We start from the raw sequence: 27,775 nt of genomic DNA, 5'->3' as shown, positions 1-27,775 counted from the left end.
GCAAGATGAGAAGTGTACCCCTCACTGGTAAGACCAGACCATAGAGTAATCACACTGGATATACACACCCTGACCCCAGTCCCTGGCCAGAATACCACAGTGAAAAACATGTGTAAAGTATAGGTTGCAGCCATCAAAACTGATGTTGAATCCACAAAAGGCCCTGTGCAAGTGCAGAATATGGGACACACCACAGAACATGTTATACAGGCATTCCATGAACACAGCCAGGAATGCTTGGAGTATGCAATCACAAATAACAACAACACACAATGCCATACACGCAGGCATCTGGCATGCTGGCCTCCAGCCATTACTAAACCATGCAAGAGAATGAGGAAGTTACCACATGATAGAGCAAACATAAAAAGGGAAGTAATCACTAACCAGTAGTATGGCAACAACATATGTCCACACATACAATCCACTAAGTCCAGCCACAACAAGTATAATCTATGAATCCAGAGGCAATGTGATGCCAGTACCAAGTACACAGACAACCACAACACCCCCCAATAAATACAAACATATGTGATAGATGCATCCATGTATCCAAACCAGAGGTTGAGCTCCAACAACTCACTACTGTCAACACTAGTCAGGAGGAGAAGGTAACCACATACACCACAAACCCAGTCCCACATAGACCTACCACAACTGTAAACCAAACACATAAACACAGACAAATATTCCCGGAGGCCTTAATTACAAACACACCACACCAACAGAAGCCTCAAAAGTAGATCACAAGCAACCACAACCTTCAAACATAGCACATGCAACAAATAGTACGCAAAGCTGGTGTGCCAAACAGTCACAGGCAAGAAGGAGAAACAACATGCCTGATACAGTCGTAATAGGTGTCTGTATAGGCAGACACACAGCTGTCCCACTCACCAGACTGAACAAGGGAAAGGGTAGATTAAGCTGCTTGTAGGTTGCCACAAAATGCCACTTAACACAAGTACGCAGGTCACCCCAAAGCAAGCAGAAATATGATGCACTCAATGTCCATGCTGGTGTGAATTACCTGAGATGTACCTCCCTGGTCAACATCAAATGAGACATGGATGGTCCCTCCGAGTATGTACCCCAGGGCGGGATGACACTGGCTGTGTGCAGCATCCAACCCTCACCAAGAATGATGCCACAGTACAAACACAGAATGCTCATGTTTAACAGCTGGCACAGTTACAGCTGTCAGTCCAAGAGGGTGTAATGTGTGTCTGCTTGAGATGTCAAGCATGACAAGCCATGCTGCTGTTACAGGGATGGCTGTCAGCTGTTACCCGTGTGCATCTGGATACTGGATAAGGCCTTTGCCACCTCCATAGAGCCGTATGTAGGCAAGGCCAAAAAGACTACCCACCACCCTAGAAAACATAAGTGGTAGGAAACATAAGGGTAATGCTGTCCAATGCCAGATGTGTAAACTGCAATATGCATGCCCGTGAGGCACTTCCCATTATGTAGAACACTGATGCCTGTCCAGTGACAGAAGCCTGCTGCAGGCTTAGTGATAGCCCACCAACACTACTAGGTTATACCACATACCATGTGTTATGGCCCCAACACCTGCACCAAGATATCAAAGGAGGGGGAGTATCCATATGCAGCACAGACACCCATATAGCCAGGTAACTGACAATGCACAAAGCAGCGGACACCACCCATGTGCACATAACTGTAGTCAAAACTGCTGTACAGTCTGTAGCATGCGACAGACCACACTCTCACACACAAGAACCCCACCCAGACATCCAAAGACACTGGACAGTATGAATGTCCCACCAAATACCAGACAAGGTACACAAAGTACCACATAGGTGTCAAACCATTATGTATGCAAGGAGTCATCAGGGACCGAGGGACACAGGTCAACATTAATCTGTCATGTGACAGCCACAATGCCAATGTGGCTATGAAGACTGTTGATATTGGACACCATATCATGAAAGGATTCACATCAACATCAACAGAGGTCACTGTGCTGCTGTACTGTTCCCTTATCAGACCCATAATCTAGTACAATGACTCATATGGGATGTACCATACATGACACCTGCAGCAGTTCGGAAGACCTCATAGTTACCCCTCCAACAGGATAAAGGATGTGAAATATATGTCATATGCTGCCTGGCTGTAGACACCCCAGCTGACTGCAGTCACACACTGCCTACACAGAGGCATTGTATGTCTGTTGTACCAGGGCATGTCCAACACAGGAGTAATGGACATGCTACACCACAGGAAATCAAAGCCATTGGAGCTGTGAAAGTCACAGATGTAAACCTCAACACATAATGAAATAAGATGTGCTGAAGGGACAGATACATAACCCATAGGCTCCCCACACCCAGAAACAGGATCCCAATCCATGGTAGGCAGAGCCCCTCACTGACACCCCTCAACAGGAATATTGCCAAGTGGATGGATGACTGTACATGTATACTGGGGGTCCCCACTGTGTCACGACCAGACAGAGGCACAGTGAAGAACCTCATAAATGGCCATAATTGAACATAGCAAGGGGTGGCGAAAGACACACACACTCTAGCTAGGCTTACTAATGGCCTAGGGTGTCTAGCCTAATATGAACCCATGAACCTATGAACATACAAAATGTACAGGACACTAAGGATAATCACAAGGCATACCCAACTGATGGTAGGAACCATGTTGGGCATCCACAGATATGCTCCGAATCACACAGATATTACAAACAACATACCAAACACACACACATATTGCTAACATACAACCTGTCAGGTGCAGTGCAACCCCCCCCCCCCCGAGTGCAAAATACCTATCCCAGCAGATGGTCCCCTGACATTGCAGATGCTGAGGTAACAGCCATCATCTGCAAAGCAGAACACACAGCAGCAAAGGTATGTGATGGTGTCCTGTGCTGAGGCCAACATGGACCCCAAGAGTAATGGAATGCAAAATCACACTACTGGCCTATGTCAGCCTTACCACAGGATAAGTACCCAAAGAGCAGTGTACAACAACAGTGGTCCATCACAACAAAGGTGTTGCCTGAATGGATACTCCAAACTACCACCCCAGGATCCTGACAAGCTTGTTCTGCACAGCTATGGAAAGGATCAGTGTGTACCGCAGACAGAAGGCTAATGTGGACCTACTGATACTGGACCCTACACACTGTGGCTGTTGTAACTGCAGAACCGGCCCCTAAACATGTCTGACCCATTTGAAGCAGTCATTAAGGTTATTGATGAGGGCTATGTGGTCCACACAGCGTAGCTGGACCGTGCACATGCTTCTAGACAATACCATACGTGTTCAGTATGGATATGTTCACCAGCTTAAATATACACCCCTATGTCAGTAGAGGGGTTGCAATGCAGACCAAGGACAGAACTGACATGGTCAGACATGCCGCATCCATGTCAGTCTACAAAGCGGATATGAGTGGCATCCCACAAGGCCTGGTCTTGGCCCCCCACCCCTGTTCTGTATACATGTCCCATAGGTATAGGCCAACATGGAAGGACTGTGATTGAGCATGTATGCAGAGGAGTACAAACAGCCCACCATATTCGACCCCCAGCTGACACAAGCAACCCACAAAAGGGCCACCTACAAACAGACAACTGTAGCCATAGCCATGTCAGCAAGCTTATCGCAGAACTGTGTATAGACAACCACCGTGGATATACAGTAAGTGCCCACAAATTACCACACAGGTGTTAACCCATGAGATACCTAACATGTAATGTGAGCCCTGGGTACAAAAGGTGATAAATATCCTGCACTGGACAAACATGTGTCTGTAGTGTTCGCAGAAACATGTACCATATACCCACCCAAACATGAAGTCTGGCAGATGTAGATAAGGGGAACTCACTCTGGCTCTGCAGCCATCCTCCATTAGCATCACAACTGACTACAATAGCCCCTGTGGGATGTACCACAGCAGACACCTCCATCAACTGTAAAGTCCACAACAGTACCCCACCAGGGGTAGCAAAGAGCATGAACAGATGCCATGTGTTGCCTGAGTAAACAAACTGCAGCCCCACACACCGCCATCCTTCCCAGCTACAGGAAAGCTGTGCCTGATGTATGAAGCCATGTCCAACCTGGAATGAATGAACATGTTGCACCTTGTACAATCTGAATGGCAGTGAGCTATGCACTGACATACATCGAACAAGCTGTACAGAATGATCCATAACACAGAAGGCACCCCCACACTTCAGTAAACTCCTGGTACAGGTCAGCCAGAGTGCCACATATTGACACCCCTCAAGAGGCATCTTGATGAGTGTATGGGAGATGGTAGGCTACCCTGGGTATCACTGTTATGTCAGAGGTAGACAGAGGCACAGTATACCAACCATGACATATGTAATGGCAAACTCCAGTTACAATGTGTGTCGAAGGACAAACACACCCTGTGACTACCATCAGAAATGGCCTACGGAACATCGCTAGTGTTTGCCAATATCCACCCATGTTGTGGAATACACTACCAAAGCTGGACGAGCCTGGTGTAGGTAGTCCATATCTGAACATATTGCAACATGGTCATATGTGCACAACTGGCCCCTACACAGTCTGTTGTGCTCACTATGAAGATGTCAAGCAGTGATAGGACTAAAGCCCAGGATACTGTCCACCACAGTGAAAGTACCGAACCAGTACACTATACGGTACTACAGTGTTAGGTCATTATGAAAGTATGTTGAGAACTGTCTGCAAAGTATCCCATGCAATTCCTGCAGGCATAGTATAATCCCTGTTGTGGCAGACATGAAGCAGTTGGCCTGTTAGTACACAACATGACACCCAACACACAATCATAAATGTGCGATAATGTCGAAGGTCACACACACCCAAATATGTGGTGGACTTCAGAGTGCAACATATGGAAAGCTCACACTGGGCATGCTCGCACACTTTTATAAATGAGGCATATGTCAGACAACATGCCATGGAAAGGCTGAACTGGGCATGCTCACACACTTAGGCCATATCTCCGTGTAGCAATTGGCCACACATATCTGGTATTTGTATGTGTCAGTCCAGGAACCAACCACAACACAGCAATCAGCCCAGTGCACACAGTAAATGACCACAGAGACATAAGTGATATAGTGGATCACCGTCATATGCAAACATCTGCCACAGATACACAAGTTGGCCATAGGAACAGGGAATGCTATGGCAATAAAAACCTGCAAACAGTAGAACAGCACAACAAATATTGTGCATCCGACAATTGAACATCTGGGTGTAGAGGTCAATACTTGGCTTCTTGCCCCAGGGAATGACAGCTCAGCCAGAGTGTGCTTGGCATCTGCATCCCCAGGATAGTAGGCTACCGTGCCACTGTAAAGTAGGTCACAGAAGGCAACATGTGAGGCTAGTGAGCTGTGCCTCTGTCAAGCAGGGGCACTGTGGAGGTCTCAGGGATTGAATGTGCTAAGCCACAGCCATGTTGTCGGTGTGTGCTGTGAGAGGGTTGCTGAGGATCTCTGACAGTAGGTGTCTGTCAATAACAGACTGAGGGGAGCCCTATCTGCATTCTCTGGACGATTCCACTGTCAACACTGTGTTGTAACGAGTATGTGTGAATGAAGTGCCATGCTGGAGCTGTCCACAGATGTCCTCCCTCTGTGGGCTACAGCTCTGCAATGTATTAGGTCACTCTGTCTGTTGAACGGCGCATATATGGCCGGTGTACAGCTGACAGGTGTCTTGTTGTGGAGCAGTCATGGGTATATGTGGGATAGCATGACCAATGCAAACTGTACACATGCTCATAGGATGCAATTGTCAAGGATTATGCTGAGTGGCCAGTATAGTCCTCGAGCATGGGTCCTCTGAAGTCATCCACCCCAGTCTACACAAGTGTAGAGTCTGCTTGTGCTAAACACAGTTTGTGTGCAGTGACAACCTTGGCTGGGGATGGATATGAGATATGGATGTCCAGGGAAAGGTGGGTATGGTCAGATATCAACAATGGTGGTCTACCTCTGGTGTGGAACAGTGAGTACCCATGTTGCAGATGGACAGGTGCAATATGTATTCACCCATGTGGCTGTGGTGTGTGGTTCTGTCATAGCACATGGACCCACAAATTGTAGTGGCTGTAGGGTAAAGTGGTAGAGGCCTGAGTAGTTCTCACACACAATATGCCTGTACCTGATGTTAACAACTGGAATGGTGTATGTGAATACCTGCATATCCTGGCACTGTTCCCAGGGAAGCTAAGTGTGTGTCCTGGATGTGGGTGTGGTGTTCTGGACTGGTTGTGTTGTGTGTTACAGGTCCTGTGGTCCCAAAGCATGATATAGAACATAACCTGACAGTGCGATGTGCATATCTGACCCTGACGCAGGTGGCTGCAAATGCATATATATGCTATCCCCCACCTGACAGGTAGTACTACATCTACATACCTCTGTAGAAATAAAGATGTCAGCACCCTAGAAATACTACAGGTGCAGAACAGATGCCCAGTAATTCGGATAGTATGCTCTGCTAATGTGTCTCCCTCAAGTGTCATAATATAGTTAGGTAGGGGTTTGAATCTTGCAAATGCTCTGTGTGTGGGTGAGTGGAGTTTGTGTGTGTGAAAGGCTGTGAGAGGGAAATGTCCCTTTTGGCAACTGAGAAAACACACTACAGGATGCACATTCCTCTTACTAAACACTGATGATGTCAGCACCTTATAAGTACAGCTGGAGAAGAGAAGCCTCCCAGTAATGCGAATAGCGCGCTCTGCTAATGCGTCTGTCTCGAGTGTCATCGCATAGTTAGGTAGTGGTTTGAATCCTGCAAGTGTGTGTGTTTGGATGAGGAAAGTTACTGTGTGTGTGCAAATTTGTGTGAGGGAAATGTCCCTTTTGGCAACTGGGAGAACACACTACAGGATGCACACTCCCCTTTCTAAACACAGATGATGTCAGCACCCTATAAGTACAGCAGGAGAAGGGAAGCCTCCCAGTAATGCAAATAGCGCGCTCTGTTGATGTGTCCGTCTTGAGTGTCATAACAGAGTTAGGTAGTGGTTTGAATCCTGCAAATGGCAAGTGTGTGTGTTTGGATGAGGAGAGTTAGTGTGTGTGTGAAAATTTGAGTGAGAAAAATGTCCCTTTTGGCAACTGGGATAACACACTACAGGAAGCACACTCCCCTTTCTAAACACAGATGATGTCAGTACCCTATAAGTACAGCAGGAGAAGGGAAGCCTCCCAGTAATCTGAATAGCGCACTCTGCTAATGCGTTTCTCCCGAGTATCGTAATGTAGTTAGGTAGGAGTTAGAAACCTGTAAATGGCACGTGTGTGTTTGGATGTGGGGAGTTTGTGTGTGTGCATTTCCGTATGAAAAACATGTTAGTTTTGGCAATCAGGAGATCACACTATCTGATGCACATTACCCTTTCAAAATACTGATGTTGTCAGCACCCTATAAGTATAGCCAGAGAAGAGGAACTATCTAGTAAACCGAATAGTGCGCTTTGCTAATGCATCTCTCTCATGTGTCATGACTTAGTTAGGTAGGGAAATGAATCCTGCAAATGGCACATGTGCATGTGTGTGGGGGTAATAGGGTGTGTGTAAATGCAAGTGTGAGTGAACAGATCCTTTTGGCAAATACTACAATACACCAGATGCTGCATACTCCCCCAGTAAACACAGGGGATGTCACCACACTATCAGCACAGCCAAACAGGGCTAGTTGGCTAGTAATGCCAATAGTGTGCTCTCCTACTGTGTCTATTACCATTGTCAGAGTACAGATGGGTATGTTTTGATAACCCACAACTGTCACGTGTGGTTGTGTCACACAGTATGACCTTGTGTGGGGTGTTTGTACATAACAATGCATGCCATTGCCTAAACCAGCAATGGCATTGCACACATGATGTATGTGTGTGACACATACACATAAATACCTGTGACCTGCAGTAGTTACCATGTCTGACACATGCTTCGAGTGGATAAATGGTATTTGCAATGTATACCAATATGACTGTGCCTTACTGTGCAGGGTCCGCATGTGGTATGTCTCTATACAGTGTGGGTGTCTATGGTAAAAGACCTACAGCAGGGGATACACGTCAGGTCTGGGCCATATAGTGTACATGTAGTCAATGTACAGGTGCTGCATGTTCCCACCTGTTGTGGTAGTGGGAATATGTCATTCCACTGCAGTTCGGTGACCACCTGCTGTGAACCCTTCAACTAGTGTGTTGTAGCTACAGTAATGCTCACAAACAATGTTTGGCTGGATGCAGTCCGGCCATATAAACACAGTTCTTGAGACTGTCATATTGCCAGTGTTGTTATGGAGGATAGGTGGTCTTCCTGTGTATGGGAGGGTTGTGTGTGCCAGGCTATGAACCAGATGGCATTCTGACACACTGTTAGCTGCACATGAGTAGGCCCTGATGGTTTGTGCTGTGCCAACAACCTGGAGGTGTGTGTATCTGTGTTACCTTGGGATACCACCCCCCCTATCCATGTGTGCTACATGTGTAGGGGACGACAGGCATGGTATGGGACATAACCTGTCAGTGATGGGTAACACCTGTGAGCCAAGAATCATGAATCTGGTACTGCACAGACATTGCAGTTCACCGTGCTGAGGGCAGTGTCTGGTGCATGCATCTTCCGGTGTACACTGCTGTTGTTGTGTAGCAGCACTGTTAGTGTCCTAACCTGTGTGATACCCATGGAGGTCGCTATGTAAACCATGTCCTGCAGCATAAGGCAGTATGTGTGTACCAAGGAGCTTTGCCATTATACATCGGGCCATGGGTGTCACGTGCAAGATGACCCTTGCACATCATTGTGGCTTCCCTAGCATGTAAGCACACTTTGACAGCCAGTGGATACCCTATGAATGACAGTGGAGACTGAGCATAATGTAGACATACAACACCCTTCCCACATATAGTGGTAGAATACCTGGTGAGGGTATGTTGGCAACCAACATCAGGCTCATACTGGCCTGTGCCATGTGCTGAGAGATCCATTCTATGTTTCCTATCATGTAGTCCAGGGAGGTATGTCTCAGGCAGCCATACTGGCATGGTCAATGAGTGAGTCATATCTGTCCATGCCTCTGACTGACTTGTATGCATGTGTGCTGTGGTGGACCATAGTGCCCCTGAGGCATATCACTGTGACCTTCACCAGATACAGCCTGTTGAGCGGGACCCCAGTGCAGCTCACAAGACAGGTACCTGACACGTCTGTAGCAGGTGTGTTGTGTAGCCCTACAGGCTGTGAGTGTGTGGCACAGGGGATGTGCATGCCATGTGTGGCATGTGCTGTGTTCCGACGGAACATATGCCTGTGTGCTAGCTGCGGAGGTGTGTGATGCCCAGGCAGGCTGCTATTCTGAGTCTCCACGTATGCCCCAGTGTGTTCAGCCAATGTCTGACTGGTATTGTAGTCACTGTAATATATTTTATTGATTTATTTATTTATCCTACATTTGTTGACTGGGATAGTCCGACTGGATGCATGTCCATTTCCAGGGGAGGCCCGTGAAGACAAGCTACGAGGGTAGCAGATACAGCATTACATAATACTAGCATTACATATTACAAACAGATTATTTACAGAGATTACATAAGTAAGCAAGTCAAACATGTTCCACAGGTTAATGTTAGACCTGAGCACAAGTCAGGATTAAATTAAAATTACACAGTAAAGTGGTTCACAGATTTTACACATTCGAGTTAGCCAGGCTTGATACATTGACATAGCCAGTTAAGTGACAAATGTTGTTTGAGTCTACTGTTAAATTGACCTAAGGTGGACAGTAGGGTAATCTCAGCCGGAAGTGAGTTCCAGGATCTACTTACAGGGTTTGCAAAGAGAGAATCACCGGCTGTGTTATTAAACTTGCTAGTCTGAAGTAATAATTTGTTAGAGTATCGAAGCGGTCTAGGATTGTTATAGGGGGTGATAATATTTGAAGTGCAGGAGTATTGTCTGGATTATAGAGGATTTTATAGGCCATAATCAGTTGGTTATACTGTATTAGGCTGGGTATTGCAAGCCAACCAAGCTGATTTAGATTGATGCAATGATGTGTCCTAAAAGGCAGCCCAGTGGCAAACCTGGCAATGTGGTTGTAGCAAATTGAGTGTTTGTTAAGGACAGTCTTGTTCATATTCGAGAGTAGAGGGGATGCATACAGAAGGGTTGAAACAAGGTGTGAGCGAGCTATGGCACCTTTAGCTGGAGGGGCTAGGAAGGCTTTAATTCTTTAAAGTGACCCTAGTTTTCTATTGATGGCTTTGATAATCTGGTTAACATGTAGGTCACATTTGAGATTATTGTCTATGGTGACACCTAATAGTTTCGGAGATGGGTCAGGGGAGATTATTGTGCCATCAGTTGATGTTATGGTAACGGTGAAAGTGGTAGACCTACGTGTTGGTGAAATAACAGCAGTTTAGTTTGATTGGGATTTAGGATCAGATGATGTTCAGAAAGCCAGTTTTCTATTGTATTAAAGGTGGTCAGGGTAGCTGACCATAACTCTACTGGAGATGTGGCTGAGCAGATCAGAGTTGAGTCTTCAGCATATTGGATACAGCTGACTTTTGGGATGACAGTATAAAGGTCGTTAATGAAGATGGAGAACAGCAAGGGCCCTACTATAGAGCCTTGTGGTACTCTGAGGGTGTTAGGTAGAAGGTTTGAGAGTTTGTTCTGCCAGAGGCCAGCCTGCTGTCGACCATGCAGGTAGGATTGAAACCATTGGAAGGCTCCAGTATCTAGACAGTCTTTGCAGGGTGTGGAGTACAAGTTGGTGATCAACCATATCGTATGCCTTGGAAATATCCAAAAAGAGGGCTGCGAATATATAATTATTGTTGCAAGTATGGCTTATGGTGTTAGTAAAGGCTAGGAGGCCTGAAGTAGTGCTGTGATGAGGACGTAAGCCATGCTGAGTGTCTGCCATAATGCGAGTTTGGATTAGGTGGTGCATGAATTGTCTATGACAAAAGTTTCCATAATCTTTGCAAGTGGAGAGAGTATAGCTATTGGCCTATAATTGGAGACTTCAGTAGAGCTGCCTCCTTTGTGAAGTGGGATTACATATGACATTTTCCAGATGGTGGTTAAGTTAGATTCTGACATGGTTCCTTTGATTACCTTTGAGATGGGGTAAGCAATAGCATCATCTGGTTTTGATAGGTACTTGGCAGGGAGTTGATCAGCAGAAAGTGTAGTGGGTTTCACTGTTTCAATCAAGGTTTGGAGAAGTGAAGTGGCAACTGGTTGGCAGCTGGACGCAAGTAGTTTTCTAGGGGTGCTACTTTCAGGACCAGGGGCGCTAGGAGGTAGATGGCTAGCTAGGGCCTGAAATGTCTCAGTAAAGAACTGGTCAAAACTATCAGGAACATCTTTAGGGGTATTATCAATAGTAGCAGCAGGGATTGGGGTTGATGATTGTCCAGGATGTAGTATATATGACATGCCACCTGACAGGGTATGGCATTACTAGGTTCAGAGAGACCAGTCCCCAGATTGGCTGTGTGGTGGCATCCCACACATGTGTTGTACGTTCCTGGCCAAGGGTGATGGCTGACTGCATACGTGGCAGCTGTGACAATGACACATGACTCACATAAACCACAACTGGACCATAGAGGTGATTCACAGGTTACCTTTGCACATGCTACCCTAGTAGTGTGATTGCCATGGTGAGCACCAACACATAGGGCCAATGGGGAACAACATACTGAAGGTGTGTATGTGTGGGTGTACCGCTACTGTTTCATAGCACTGACATATATGACTGCACACATGGGTAAATGCCAGGTAAGATGTGTGCAATGTGTCACAGGCAACGTACATGCGTACAGGACAGACAGTGACGTTCTGTCATTTGTAAAGTTGACATACGTATCGCACGCTATGCAGATGTCACTAGAAGTCTACAGAAGCACTGTAACTCTGCTTTGCAGGTGTAAGCAGTGTTCCAGGGAACCCCAAGTGAACATGCATGCAAACAAAGCTACAGTAAACAGGGCTGGAAGTAGTGCATTATACAACAAAGAAGGGGTAACAATAACAGTAAGTAACAATGCAAATATGTAGGAACTATCAACATGTACCCAGGAATACGCAGCACAGATGCCCATGGTAGAACTGATATTATGTCATACTTATTTGTGATTTGGATTACATTGGTACTGCACACATATCTACATGCGCCAACATCCACATGGCATAGTCGTTGTGGGCAACTTGACACCATTACTGTACATGTCCACCATTGCATATCACTACTTGCGTTAGCTTTCCCCCTGTGCTCCCCATGTATGCGGCTATCTGTTGACAACCTTACCACCGGCATGCAATTATGTGCAGCTGTTATACTTTGGTATGTACTATAGGTGCAGATAACAATTCAAGACATACATACAGTTACTGCAGCAGGCATGCTGGGATAAACACACAGTCATAGCAGCACACTGTACTGTTACCAACATGATACTACTAATACACTTCTATGTAGTCACCCTGTGCATCAGCAATGTGTTTACCTGTTCCCGCAATGATGTTGGAGATTGCAGGAGGTGGCACAGTGTCATCATATGCACAGGGTGTGGATTAGGTATGCCTGAGTCAGCCACTGATACCACCAATTGACATGTGTGTGTATGTGTGTTGGTGAGGGGCAGCAGTACAGGGTGGGGCAGTGTTGGTGCAGTGTGTGCATGTATGTGGTTGCCCTAGGTGTTAACATATCGCATGTGTTTATGCACGCACACAGTTCCACCTCATGGCTGCCATATACAGGGGTTTGTGGACAGCCACAGACTGCACCTGGCAGGCCATACAGATCAGTGTCTGTGTGCACGGACACGGTACCTGTGCCTGGCAGGGGTGCTATGGACCGTATCCAGTACAAAGCCAGACTGGGTACTGTCATCAGAAGCGGGAGTGTGTTGACTGGACACAAGTCCTTGTTGGGACTGTCCAGAGCCACGTGCACGTGGTCTCCTGGGGCGTTCCGATGACAGCACAGACCCAGCATTGCTGGGGCTGCTGCTGGCACTATGAGGGCATGTGCAAGCCTGTTGTTGTCTGCGCCAACTGCCAGCTGCTGCTGCTGCTGGCATCCGGCCACGTCGACGCCGCAAACGCCCACCATTGCCCTGGCTCATGGACATCTGGTTGTGGAACTGCTGTAATATGTCCCCACAACGTTTGTCTATGACATCGGTAAAGTTACGGATAGCATCCGCAATGTCACGCATACTGTCTGTCATGACTGTGTGACATGCTCTCAGCTCCCTCAGACCCTGTCTGGTGTACCTTTCCATACATGACTGTGCCTGCATGACAGTCCGAAACATAGCTGAGGTTGACAGACCTCTTTGGGCACGTCGGCCAGAGGCAGTAAGCCCACAGATGCTCCCACGAGAACCCATGGGCAACTGTCTGTGTGGTACCATCAGAGGACCCTGCCCATGGCTGCTGTGTGGGGACACATGTGCCACAGGTACCACATTACCCTGGTCTATGCCCACTGTATCCTGTCCATCACCTAGGGACAATGGTGACAAAGGATGTACAGGCAGGATGACTGTGCGCAATGATGGGGTTGACAGCTGTGTACTGTCAATTGGCTGACCAATGGCAGACCCTGACACACCTTCCTGTACCATTACACAAATATCATCATTACCAGTAGCCATGGCACAGGATTCAGTTTCCCTGCTGCAGGTCACCAGAGCAGCCCCAGAACCTGTGGGAGGAAGACAGGGAACACAGTTTACAGTCTCCAGACATTGTTACCAGTGATGCACTTATACACACATGCACACATGCACACATGGACACATGCAGACATGCACACATGGACACAGGCACACATGCACACATGGACACAGGCACACATGCAGACATGCACACGTGGACACATGCACACAGGCAAACATGCACACAGGCACACATGCACACATGCAGACATGCACATGTGGACACATGCACACGTGGACACATGCACACATGCACACATGGACACATGCACACATGGACACATGCACACATGCACACGTGGTCACATGCACACATGGGCACATGCACACATGCACATGTGGTCACGTGTACACATGCACACATGCACACATGCACACATGCACACATGCACACGTGGACACAGGTACACATGCACAGATGCACACGTGGACACAGGCACACCTGCACACATGCACACATGCACACATGGGCACAGGCACACATGAACACATGCACACCCCGCAGTATACACACAGAGCACTATTGAGTTACACTACTGTTACTAGCATTATCAGGACTATTATAGGTTATGTTAAACACACTCACCAGCATGGATGGCCTGTCTTGCTGTAACCCTGGAGGGACCTGCAGAAATTATGAGATTAATGTCAGTGGGCACAACTGTGCCATAGATATTGCATATGATACAGTGTACAGAACAGTCAAGTGTACATATGGCATATTACCTGCATGCTCCATGTCGTGCTGCTGTGTGGAACCAGCCTCCATCATAATGCAGGTGTACTGCTGTTGGTGTTCCGGGGCTGGAGCCACAACACTTAGGAGTAGCCCCTCCAGTCTGGTGAGGGGGGGATGTGTGGCCACCCCACCTCCAGTGGTGACCTGTTGCGTGTGGATATCTGATGCACGCTGCCGGACACTTCGGATTATATCACTGCAGTGATGTCGTACCTGCTCATATGTGCTGTTATGCGTGCCAATATCATTTACCCTACGGACAAGGTCTTGCCACAGTGCGGCCCTCTCCTGCTGATTCTGACTGGTGCAGGAAAACAGGATGTCATACTCCCGCACCAGGCTCTGGTGGATCTCCTCATCTTCCGCCACAGAGTAGGCGGGGTTATGCTGTCGCACCATCTCCCTGGAAGAGAACACAAACAGGATATCAGCAGACCATGTCAGCAATATATGGCACACATACTATACATGATACTCATGTGTAGTGATATACTACTACTCCCATATGTTGCATGTGTGTGTGTCATGGTGGATACACAGGTACATGGCCAGATATCAGTGCTCAGCCAACACCTGTGCAACAATACCTGCCACATTCCACACAACATAGTAGCATGCCCCATCGGTCAGCACACACTGACAGGTGCAATGCACAACCTCACTCTGGGGGTTCATCCCAAGGTACTGTATGTAGGACACCGTCCACTACTGTGATGTGGACAGAAGTTACTCGGCCTGGATATACATATCCCACCACCACCACCAGCACAGTAGACTACTTTGATATGTATGTGATTAGACAGTTATTCACTTGCTGGGACTGAGATGGTATCCATGCAGCACACTGGGCCAGTGGAAGCCACAAGCCACACTGCTGACCTCTTTGCAAATGCTTACCATGGACATGCCACAGATTGCATGGAACTTGCACACACATTTCTAACCCAGACCCTATGCACAAAGGTTAGGCATCCTGTCCAGTGGACCCCAGACAGAGGCAGATTGTATAACAATAACAGGAGGCTACTGCAGGACAGAGCACATTCACATTAAGGGAAGGCATCTGTGGTCAGCACTGGTACTATGCTATGGTCCATCATAACAATGGCCATGGCCTACTCTGGGAGGGAAATGGACACAAACACTATGGATGACCACAAGGCCTTCTTCAGTTATGTTACACATATGGACCACATGCCTCAGATATGCTCTGTGTTAATACACACCTACTTAACATTCACCAAACACACGGATATTGGCAACAATCTTGCAGACCTGTTCGGTGCACGTATTCCCCCTCCTTCTCCCCCACCAGTTGAAATATTTATCACAGCTGGATGTAACCTCCCTATCATCTCACATGTCCAGGTGAGGGCCGCCCTCAGCAGAGAAGAACACACAGCATCACTGTGACCTCGTGGTATCCCTGGATGTGTGCTACCGGCACTCCGAGAGGACATACAACTGCATATAACACTGATAGTTTATCTTGGCCATACTACAGGATATGTACCTGGACAGTGGCATACAGCAACAGTGGTCCCACACCACTAAGGGGGCACCTCGACTGACCCTGGGAATTGCCACATCATATGCATAACGGGCCTGGTCTGCTAAGCTATGGAATTATGCAGTATGGGATGCATATGCAGTGACATCGGGTACCTGCAGACACTTGTTCCCAGCCAGTGTGCCTTTGGGATGGGCTGATCCTGACTTTTGAACCTGGCTGACCTTTCAAAGCAGTCACTACAGCCATTGCTGGGCCAATGCACAGACAACTGCTGCCAGGATCATGGCCTAAGACTGATTGACATGTAATGTATGGTCATCCCCTTTTGGTGGAACTACGTACACACAACATATCACATGGACATACCTATGGATACAGACCTATGACACATTTGGAGGGTTCACAGTATGCACACTATTAACCTGCTACTTTGCATTACCTGTGTTTGTTGCAGCTGGTTGCGTTACCACAGCTTCTGCTTGCTGCTGCTACTGTCAGTGCTGACAGCTTCGGGTGACAAAGTCACAGTGTATAATTTTTTTTTTTTTTTTTTTTGCTCTCTCTCTCTCTCACTTCTCGCTCTCCCTCTGTCTGCTTACAGACAATGCAATGAATGTATTGCATGTGGGGAGTGTTGACACTGGATGCTTTTGTAGGTATCTGTACAGGTCCATGTGATGGCCTCTGCACCAATTGTAAGCCAGCATTTGCTAATTGCATACAGCCAGTTGTGTACTGATTGCAGTTCTCACTGTGATTTCAGGTCAGTGCTATAAAAGGGTATGTGGGATAGGCGTTGCCCTTTCAGATTGTGAGGGCAGGAACCATGCTGGTATGCTGTGGACACTGTTCTGTGAGTGTAAAGGTTAGTATCTCTCTCATGATTCAGGCTGTGTTGTATATTCACATTTCTCCATTCCTCTCTCATGTTCCCTGTAGCAAGTGTGTATGCACATTGACTCCTACAACTATATATATATATATATATATATATATATATATATATATATATATATGTACATATACATACATTTATATATGTACTTTAACTGACCTTATTATCTACAAGCTGCCAACTAGCATGGCTGTTTCTGTTCACACACTACTATTATGGAAATCCAGTAGTTTTGACAGTAATTTTTAATGACATGCTTTGTGTACTACACATCCTATATTCCCTTTACATTCATCCCTACTATTACATGTTATATTTATTTTAGCACAATGTTTTTGTGTAAGAGTCATGGCTTAGTGGTAGGTCGTGCAGACTAGTGTTTCCAAGGTCCTGGGTTCAGGACTGACAGTGGAATTTTATTTTGCTTTTGAACTGAGTACAGGACCTGTCAATCAAAGTGATTAAGGCACTTTTAAGCAGTTGTAACCGGGTTAGCGCTGGTTTGCGTGGAGCTCACGCATGCTCACTGGCGGTTAGCTCCGCACACACCCGCTTACAACCGCTTAACGGTGCTTACTCTGGCACACACCCGCGCTATTTTCTTTGAAAGAAAAGAAAATGGGGAGACAGGAAAGTGGTGAAAAAGGGGTCACAAAGAGGGTAAGACAGTAGGGAAACAAGCTTGGGATGTACAGGAGGGATGTAGGTAAGGCCCATAGCTGCCCATTTCTTCATCAGCAACAGCTGTGCATATGTATGTAATTTGGTGTGACATTTGAAACCTTCCACCCCTGAGAGAGGTGTCAGGACAACAATAATACTTGTTGTACAGCCAATTGTAATTGATAGGTTCCATGTCCAGCAGACATGTGTGCGGAATGGGCAGCTATGTATGGGGCGTAATTTTTTTTGTAGGTACAGAGTGCCCTTTTTTTTTTTCAGGTGAGAGTGGTATGTCAGGTGAAGGAAGTCGGTACAGCTGGGGAGGTAGGTTGCATAGGTAAACAGACAAGACAAACAAGATGCATACAGGGGCGGTGTATGACACGTGTGGGGGGGTTACACAATTGACGGGGACGGAGGTTTGGATATCCAGAGCCCATGAGCCCACAGATGGCAACAGTGGAACTGATATCCCCACCCATAGGCAGTTGCCACTGTTCCTTCACTGCCCAGGACGAGGCTGTGCTGGGGGTTGTGTAGGCGGGGCAACAGGCATGCCCGTTAGTTGCACCACCCGTGCCTCGAGCTGGCGTAGGGGCTCGAGAACAGAGTCCCGAATCTCCCTATGCACCACAGTCCAGACGCTACGGAGGGTGAGTGGTGGTTCTCCTCCAGCCACACTTGCAGAAGGGGCCGAGCCCCATCCCCTGCAGTGCTTCCAACCGCAGGTGGCACAGGGCCACCGGAGGAGGGTCCGGACTCGGCACTAGTGCCAGGTGCACTCGCCAGCTGAGGTGGGAGAGGTGGGACTGCTGGAACCCGCCTTCCCTGTCATCCTATGTTTTGCATTATGTCATGACAGTTTGGGTTAGTGACATGTAATACCATTCACAATTAGTTGTAACAGCATGCATTAGTATTCCCATTAACCAAACACCCAGATATTCACACCATTGAACAGCGTGCATAACACATGCATAATTTGAACAGAAATACACAGTCCAACAACATGCAGGGTTAACTGATGGCAACAGGCCATCAGGTGTGGATGTATGAACAGGGCAGATGCATCAACGGACATGCAAATATATATGACCCAACAGGAAAAACATCCAGGGGTGTTAATTGTGATTGCACATACCATTTTCACGTGGAATGGGTTATATGTGGTTATAGGGTGGGGTAAAGAAAGTAATATTAACACCTTCAATAACAATACATATGCTGTACATTTCTAATAGCTACAGTTATATACACACTACTGTTCTAACTACAGTTTCCTATATGATAACTATTTCAACTTGGTGATAGAACTGTTACTGCAACATCAATATACATTTTATTGTTCTTCATACACATTCATATCTAGCTTTGTTCAGCTACATCATCCTGCTACATTTGCTTTATATAGCTGTAGACAAGTGTGGCTGTTTGGTATATCAGACAATCATCCTATCTGCATATTGCAGACTGAGAGCAACATATCCAGATTTTGGGATACACATTCCAGATGCAGCAACACTTTGAACAGATTTCACTGTTTGGTTTTGAATCTCACATGCATTTCATTCTGTCTTGACTGCAGTATACTTTATTCAGGGGTTATTACTACTGTATTGCTGGATTCATGACACTTTCTCACACTCTCTCACTTGCTTTCATTTTACTATTCAGGATGGTACTTACTTCTAGGCTTTATTGACATGTTTTACCTGTAGTTATTACAATCCTTTCCAGCAGTCTCACTTCTGTCATGTTTCAGTATTTCCACAGGGATATATTTCACACATGTGATTTCATCATCTTCTGCAGCTATACTTTTCAGCCTGCTGCAGGTTGTGTACTATTTTCTTAAAGGTAGGGCATTTTTATTTCAGAATATATGTCAGACAGTTTCATTTTTCAGTTTAACTTACAGGCTGAAACACACTTTTGTAATCAAGCAATACTTGCAGACACTTTCACACTGTTACTTGCAGATTTTATTCCTTACTGACTACACTGCACTCTTTTGCTGACTGTCATACTTTTATATTTCTTTACAGTTACTGGTAGTGGATTACTGACCTGCCTGGTGGCGCAACCGCACCAGCCTATCGCCATAGGCTCTGCGGTTTGCAGAACGGACACCTGCAGCTATAATATAAATGAAGTAATATTGGAATACACATCTCCATAATATCAGCTAGTTTAATTTCTTACATACATAATTAAATGTTACTTAGTAGTGGGGCGTTGGGTGTTTGCCGGGCCTCCTGGATCCAAAGGTTCAGTTGGTCCTGCTTGCGTCTCTTCAGGTCCGCATGGTGGTGACGGACCTACTCACCAGTCCTTGGAATCCCTGTGGCACTGGTGAGATCATGAGCCAACCGGTCCCATGCCTCGGCCCTGTATGCTCCCCAGAGGACCTGGCCCTGCATGAGTTGGGCCTCATGATTATGGACTAGGAGCCAGACCATGTACCTGGACTCCTCAACACCCCACCTCTGTGCTCGAAAGCAACTACCCCCTCCTACTCCTGTCATTCTGCCTGCAGGTCAGTTCTACAATCGTTTATGTTGTGTATTCCCGCCTATGGGGCTTATATAGTCCGTTTTTCCCGCACATATCTGTGATTGGCCATTTTGGAATTGTATCAACTTCAGTAAACCTGCATTGTCATGCTCTAATTTGTATTCATTCCTATATATTAGCTATTATTGCATTTCTAGGTACTGCTGTCATGGCTTAGTGGTTCTGTACCTTGACTATAGTGTATAGTATCCTGGGTTTGAACCTGGGCACTGCTTTTTATTTTTCATGACTGTCTAGACATACTGAGGGGTGTGTCTGTGTAAAGGCAGTTTTGATACGGCTTGCTCAACGTTGCCCATTGGTTAGCTTGTTTGCACGGTGCGCAGCTCCACGCAAATGGGGTATGCTGCTTTAAGCCTCATTTGGCTATCGGCATGCATATTACGCTCAGCTCAGTTAGGGGCGCATAGATTTAGCATGTTAGACCACTGCTCAGCTATGGGCACTCATTTTGCACCAGTTAAACCACTGCTCATCTACGGGCAGATGCACTCACTCTGTTAAACTGTAGCTTAGCTATGAGCACATCTGGCATTTTTATTCTTTTGTTACCTCACATTTCTTTAATATAAATGGGCTATTTCATTACATTTTACATAACTTGTGGTTTTATGTGTACATATTTGTCAGGGACTTGTTTCCTGCTTATTTTGCTAAAAAAAAAAAATTGGTGTTGTGGGGGCTCGAACCATGAATGCCTGCTTTTCAGCCAACATCTCTACCGCTACGCTATTGTTTACTGGCTTATTTTGCATATTTAGTTCTTATATGCTTTCCCACTGACTGCTAACTGTAGCTGCTTACGGCACGCCAGCAAACGAGCGCACTCACGGTTAAACATTTTTACAATTTAAAAAAAATTATAAAACGTGTTTATTTATATGTTTTCTTTTCATAGTCTGTGGGGGCATGTGTTGTGTTCTGTTTATTCACATTTCTGTGGACTCTGTCGTGTGTGTTTACTTTGGGTACTTTTCCTCTTCTGGGGACGTGTCCGCTTACAGGGCTCGGCCTACGGACACTCCCCCTACTGTCTTACACGGACTGTGTTGGCCTTAAGTGTGATTCAGCATGCTCTCATGAATATTCAGAGCATGCTGACATCACTCCGTTTAACTGCAGCCTCCGTGTATGAGTTATAACTCTTACACGGAGGCTTCGTGAATCCTGCCCTATACTTTTGTAAATAATCTTTTTAAACCTAAAATTCACTCACCTACTGATCATGCATTTAGTCTTTTGGATCATGCCCTGTTGTTGCTCATGGTAAACTTAGATGCCCAAACACCAAAGAGGAAAAGCTGGCAGTAGGTGTGTTTCAAATAGTCCTTTTTTAGAGGGCAGGTTAGATTTAGATTAATCATATCATATATTGTTAGCAAGAATAAGACCTTGAACTCAACTTTGAACATGTTGTAGTGGGAGGGATGCAAAGCAGTTGCAAGGGGTAAAATAATGGATATAGAGTGGTAGAGGTGAAAATTCAAAGTAACCATTTGAAATGTTGGGACCCTCTAGAGTGAGTCCCAAAAATGGATACTGAATGGCTGAAAATCAGATTTACATATAGTAAGTTCAAGATGGAAATTTCTCTGGATATTCCCCTTTTCTCTGAGGTACGGTGATGTTGGAATATATATATATATATATATATATATATATATATATATATATATATATATATATATGGGTCTACTTCAAATTACCGAAACGTCAGTTCACCGACACGCGGAAGAGGAACGCGAAAGGACCGACAACGCAGTTGACCGACATGCTGAAATCCCGATAGCTGGAAGACCGAGAAGGGGAACGTGTAAGCGCGACTTGGTAAGTATGCGATAGTGAGGGATGTTGGATTAGGGAGCGGACAGGTAAGTGTGCAATAGTGAGGGATTTAGGGTTAGGGTGTGTGAAAGGTGAGTGTGCGGTAGTGTCGGAGTTAGGGTTAGGGGTGGGTTAAGTGAGTTAGGGTTAGGGTGCAGATAGGGTAAGTGTGCGGTAGTGTCAGACCTTAGGGTTAGGGGTGGCTTAAGTGAGTTAGGGTTAGGGTGCAGGTAGGGTAAGTGTGCTGTAGTGTCGGACCTTAGGGTTAGGGTTTGGGTTAGGGCTAGTGGATATGTAATGTAGTGTAATGTGTTGTTTACGTTTAGTGTGTCGGTGTGATGGTGTTCGGTGTTTTGCGTTGTCGGTATTGTGTGTTGTCGGTTATTTGATGTCGGTGGTTTGTGTGTCAGCGAACTGGCGTGTCGGTGTTCTAAAGTAGACCCATATATATATATATATATATATATATATATATATATATATATATATATATATATACATATATAAGTTGAGAGGGTGTGGCAGTAGAAATTTAAAGCAGAAGAAAGTTTGAGATTTTTTCTACTACTGTGGTTTCAATCTTTTTTTTCCCCCGGCATGTCAGTACTTGGCATTTTGAGTTCCAACATTTCATTTCAGCCAAGGTCCAGGTGTGATACACTAACACTCAAAACTAGGCACTTAAAAACCATGCTGGAAAGGATTGTGCGGAAAGAAGAAACAAAATCCGGTTTTAGATAACTTTGTGCCTCAAGCACTTTACTAGTAGATCTACCCTCCCATGGGAGCTATTATTTCTGAGAGTGGTGCACCAATCTTCATTTAGGATGATATTCAGGAGACCATCAACTCACGTGTAACATGGGCCTTCTCCTCAGCACAAGCAGTGCCATTTTCTTGGGCGATGTAAATCCTTTTGTATTGTCCCCTGTCAGAAGTAGAAATAATTACATCAATATGTAAACTCCGAGCCAATAAAGACCAGGGACTATTTCCTTTAGAATTTTACAAAAGGGAGGACAGTTACTAGTGAAGGTGCTGAAATAAAGTTTTAACGTTATTGAGTCAGTTATGGATACACTCCATATTGTAACCAAGCAATAATTACTGTTATACAGAAAACTAAGGAGGGAATCCAGGTGTTTGGAATTTCCACCCCATTTGTTTAATTAATCTAGACTAGAAGAATTTTGCCAAACGTCTGGCTATAAGATTGGAAAAATGTTTTCACCAGAATGATTTGTAAGGGACAACACAGGGAAGTACCAGATAACTGATGGGCATTAACTTCTTTCCTTTCTCTACTCCTATAGGTAAGCTGAATCCAGAATGGGTATTGTTCTTTATGACATAAGGGAAGTGTTTGATATGGTAAATTGGGATTTTCATTTCCAAGTCCTTACATAGAGTGGGTATGGAAACCAGTTCTTGTCTTGGATTCAGAGACTATGTACATCTTTCAAGTGATCATTAATGGAGGACTGTCACAACTTGGTAAAACTGGAAGAGAAACAAGACATGGTTGACTCAATCCCTAGGTTTTTTCTTGTTAGTTATGGAGGAACTGGCATGTCAGGTGAAAGAGACGTTAACTTTCCAATCTGCTCTAGACAGTTAAGCAAGCATTTCTCTTATGCTCGCAGACAACTGCATATCAATGACCAGAAATCTTCTGTGTTTCATTGTGAGAGTCCCAAAGATATTTCAGAACTTTTGGAATGTATTACATCTTAATTGCAATCTATACAAATTTGTAGTGATAAGGCATGGTAACTCTGACATTACCCTTAAACAACTGGCCTCAATGTTTCAAGCCACTGTTTTATTGAACATTACAGAATTAATGACCACAGCCAAAACCTGCTGCCCAAGCTAAATTCAAATCTGTATTTAGCCAAACCAATGTAATCCAAACTGAGGTTATGCCTCATTTTCTATTTTAGTAGTAATATTTTAATTCCCCCAGTGCATATAGCATTACCACAAATGCAAGTGTTGACAGACACAGTGATAGTGGATGGATCAGGTAGGATAATTTCTGCCTCACTAGCACACATGACAAGGCATTACAGTAGCTTCAAGGTACCCTACATCCCTTCTTATATAGTGGATTTTCAGTTACCTTTTCTTATGAGATCAACTCCAATGGCTGCAGGGTGAAAATCACCTAGAAATAGCATCTTTGAATGTTTTAGCTATAACTGCCTGTCAGAGTGGAGGGATACTATGTTCAGAGAGAGTTTGAAGTCAATTGGATTTGCATGGAAATGGGATCCTCAAATAGTATATGGCAGCATCCAGAAATAACCAATACAGCATGGGCTGAGTCTAATGCATGATGAACTGCCAAACAGCTTTGACTGTGGTCTCAGCTCATATCTCCAGGACTGGAGTTTGTACTAAAATCTGAGACCTTAACATAATAGAGCAGGAGTGGTTCACCTTGTGCAAATTAGGCAACTATGGCATAAATACATCTTACATCATGAGAAAACAGAAGCTGCATTGCCTTGGGCAAGTGGAAAGGTATTCAGAAGATAGTATGGGGACAATCTACAGAGACATTATGGAATTTAAGTTGAAAGCACCAGGAAACATATGATGAATAGGTAAAGATAGAAGGATTCCATTAGGCATTTGAGTTCTCAATGGGGCCAAGATTGTAAGGCTCCTAGTAGGCTAAAATGATGTAGTCTAAATGCTATTATCAATAACTGTAGTTAATTTTCAGGTGGTATCTTACTCCCAGTAGGCTAGAGAGGAAGGAATAAAGTTGAGCAGCTGGTGAAGGAGATGTGGTCAGAAGAGTGCAGACAACATTCATAAGTTTTGGGAATGTCAAAGTTAAAATCTATTGGAATTTTCTTTTCACTAAATTATATGGTATTTTTTGATACATCTTTGGAGTCGAATAGTGAATTCTGGATTTTTGGGATCCTTCTTGATATTAGATGTGAGCAACATCCAGTGCTGGACGTATGCTAATTACTGACAAGTGTAGTCATTATTTGTGCTAAATAGTGAAAACTTAGCACAGCATCCGTGGGAAATCTGGGCAGCCTTATTTGTCAACATCTACATTATATATTTTATTCTTTTAAATGCATGGGCATATATCACAAGCTTCCCCATCACTCGACGAGATTGCTGGAGAGTTACAAAAGGTAATCATAAGACTTTGGTTTACAAGGCATCTGTTTAGAAGAAGTAGTTAAATTGCCTACAAGCCCTGTGTATATTGGCTACAGGTGCCTATTTTTTAAATGGTACAGTGCTATTGTATATAGTTAAAGTTATGTCAGGTTTAATTTTCTCTTTTCATGTTTATGGTTATGGCAGACAGTTTTGATGTATTGGCTGTTGTTGCCCGATTTTCTATTTTTCCTTTGTTTATGTTGACAATTAAATACAGTTTATAATAAATTACTGATAGCATGATTGATATTGTAGAAATATTCTGTCATGAATCTATAAATAAAGCTTTTAGATCTAAACCAGTATATCGGATTAAGAGGCTGTGTAAAGGGAGCAGAAAAATATAGCTAAACTATTTTTGTATCATCTCTGCAGATTTGTTATACTGAACAAGATTTTTTTTATAATCACTCCCAGGTATTTGAGTGCTATAGCATAATAGTGTTAGTGGCACAACAGGTAGCACACTTGCTTTGTTGCTGGAAGTTCAGGGGGTTGCAGTTCTGTTCTTACTCAAGGTGACTGGATTGCTGACAGTGCAGTGCTGCACTCCTGAGTGTGTCATCCTTCAAATCCAATGTTAAACTGAGGTCCCATCTGCTTGAGGTGGCTGAGGTAACTCAGGGGGTAGTAACCCATACATCACAGCACCTACAAAAAAGAGTAGGGAAAGTTATCCCAATGCCCTGTACAAATGTCCACTAGTCATAGAAATACCACCTTGGATATCTTCTGAAAAGAGAACACTAGTCTAGTAGGACTATCCCAGGCAAAAAAGGATGAATAAAAATATATAGAGTCCACATGTGATATATTTAAGAAGGATTGGGATACATTAACTATTAATGCTGACGTAAAATGTGGAAGTTAAGCCACATTTTAGTTTAAGATTAAGAATAATCTATAAAATAGCTATGCTATAAAGGTAATGCTGAAGTAATCAAGTCAGAATTGAAAGGCACATTTTTCTAAAGTGACCATATGGCTTGCAAATATATGTGTCAGTAATAGCTTTGTACAGCTTAATACAAATAATTAATATACATGTAGATTTTATGCTGATTGCAAGAATAAACACATAGTATTTTTGCACAATGTCAGTCATGCCATGTTCATGTTGGCAAGACAAACTGCAGTTTAAAAAAGATGTGAAGACTTTAATGATAAAACAAAAGGAAACAGGAATAATGATTTAGTGAGACATATTTTGCTAGATAATGCTAATCATTCTTTTAAATTTTTAGTTTTGCAAAAACTGCATTATAAAAGGATATTATTATAAGAATCACTTTGAAGGAATGGAATATAACAGGATTATTGAAATGGAAGCATGAATACCAACAGTCAAATGAGTACGTCTCTTTAAAAGCAGTTTTAAACAAAAGAGGATTGAAACATTAACTTTGTCTATAACTGCATTTATATACATTTTATTAACAATTTTTAACTTATTTGCTTTGACCTATGACATCATCATATGATTTTTCTAGTATTAAAATGGTGCCTCATAAGCTCCAATTTTAAGATAACCTGCTGAAGCAGTAAGTGAAAACACATCTGTAATGGTGCTAAAATAAATACTCTTAATGTATGATATTCAGAGCAGCTTTCTTTGGATTAAATCAGAAAATACAAGAAAGACTAAAAATTCTGCAATGTATAAAAAGATGCCCAAAGACCCACATCCACCCTGGAGGACTACCAGTAGGAGGCTGTTTGATATTCCCCAGTTTAAAGAATTATTACACAAGAGAATAACATCTTGAATGTCATTGAAAAGAGTCATACTCTTGTGCTGTCTGTGCTCATCCATTAAGATCACATCTAAAAGATTTGGAGGAGTTAGTTGGCACAGCTGCAACATCTTTTTAAAGGGGTCCTGAAGCCTATTCTACTGCTTGAGCAAAATGGCAAGACGTTATGTCTCTTCCTCGTCCTGTGGAAAAACATGGAAATTCAGGCTAATTTTCACTTCAATAACTTCATCATAAACATTTTATCTGTGAGGTTCTGCATGGTCACAGTGTAGTCCCTGTTGATATTTCTTCTGTAGAATTACAAGATTCCTTTCATTGTCATTGTGGATATGTTTGGCATGCCACACATTTAAGATCCCTCTAGGAGATTCCTCACTGTGGTTTGGGTATTTTAATTCACAGCAAAAGTGTGGGGTCATCAGTATGGCGATGGCAATGATAGCATGTATGACACATATATGCTGCAGGTGAAAGACCTCTTAACATCCTTATACATAGATGATTAGCTGGTCGAGGCTTCCCATCAAGATTCTATTTTGTAGCCTCATCCTGCAGCTACCTTGGTTGTATCAGTGTGTGTGTGTGTGTGTGTGTGTGGGGGGGGGGTTGCTCTTAATTGTGCCACGAATGTCCTTTACTGAAGCAAAGCAGGACACATTAGTTTCACTACTTGGTTCGACAGACCAAACTTGGGAAATCAGCAATCTAGCTTCCTGACTTGTGGCACAACAATGCATTGCAGCTTGTGTCATTTTATACTTCCTGGAGTTGATGTCTACAATATTTCTCACTAACACATTGAAATTCTTCCATCTGAGTGCTCTCAATTGAAGTGTGCATT

Source organism: Protopterus annectens, chromosome 3.part0 (assembly GCF_019279795.1).
Source record: "Protopterus annectens isolate FY-2018-M chromosome 3.part0, PAN1.0, whole genome shotgun sequence".
NCBI lineage: Eukaryota > Metazoa > Chordata > Ceratodontiformes > Protopteridae > Protopterus > Protopterus annectens.
Note: the sequence above shows the minus strand (reverse complement) of the source record.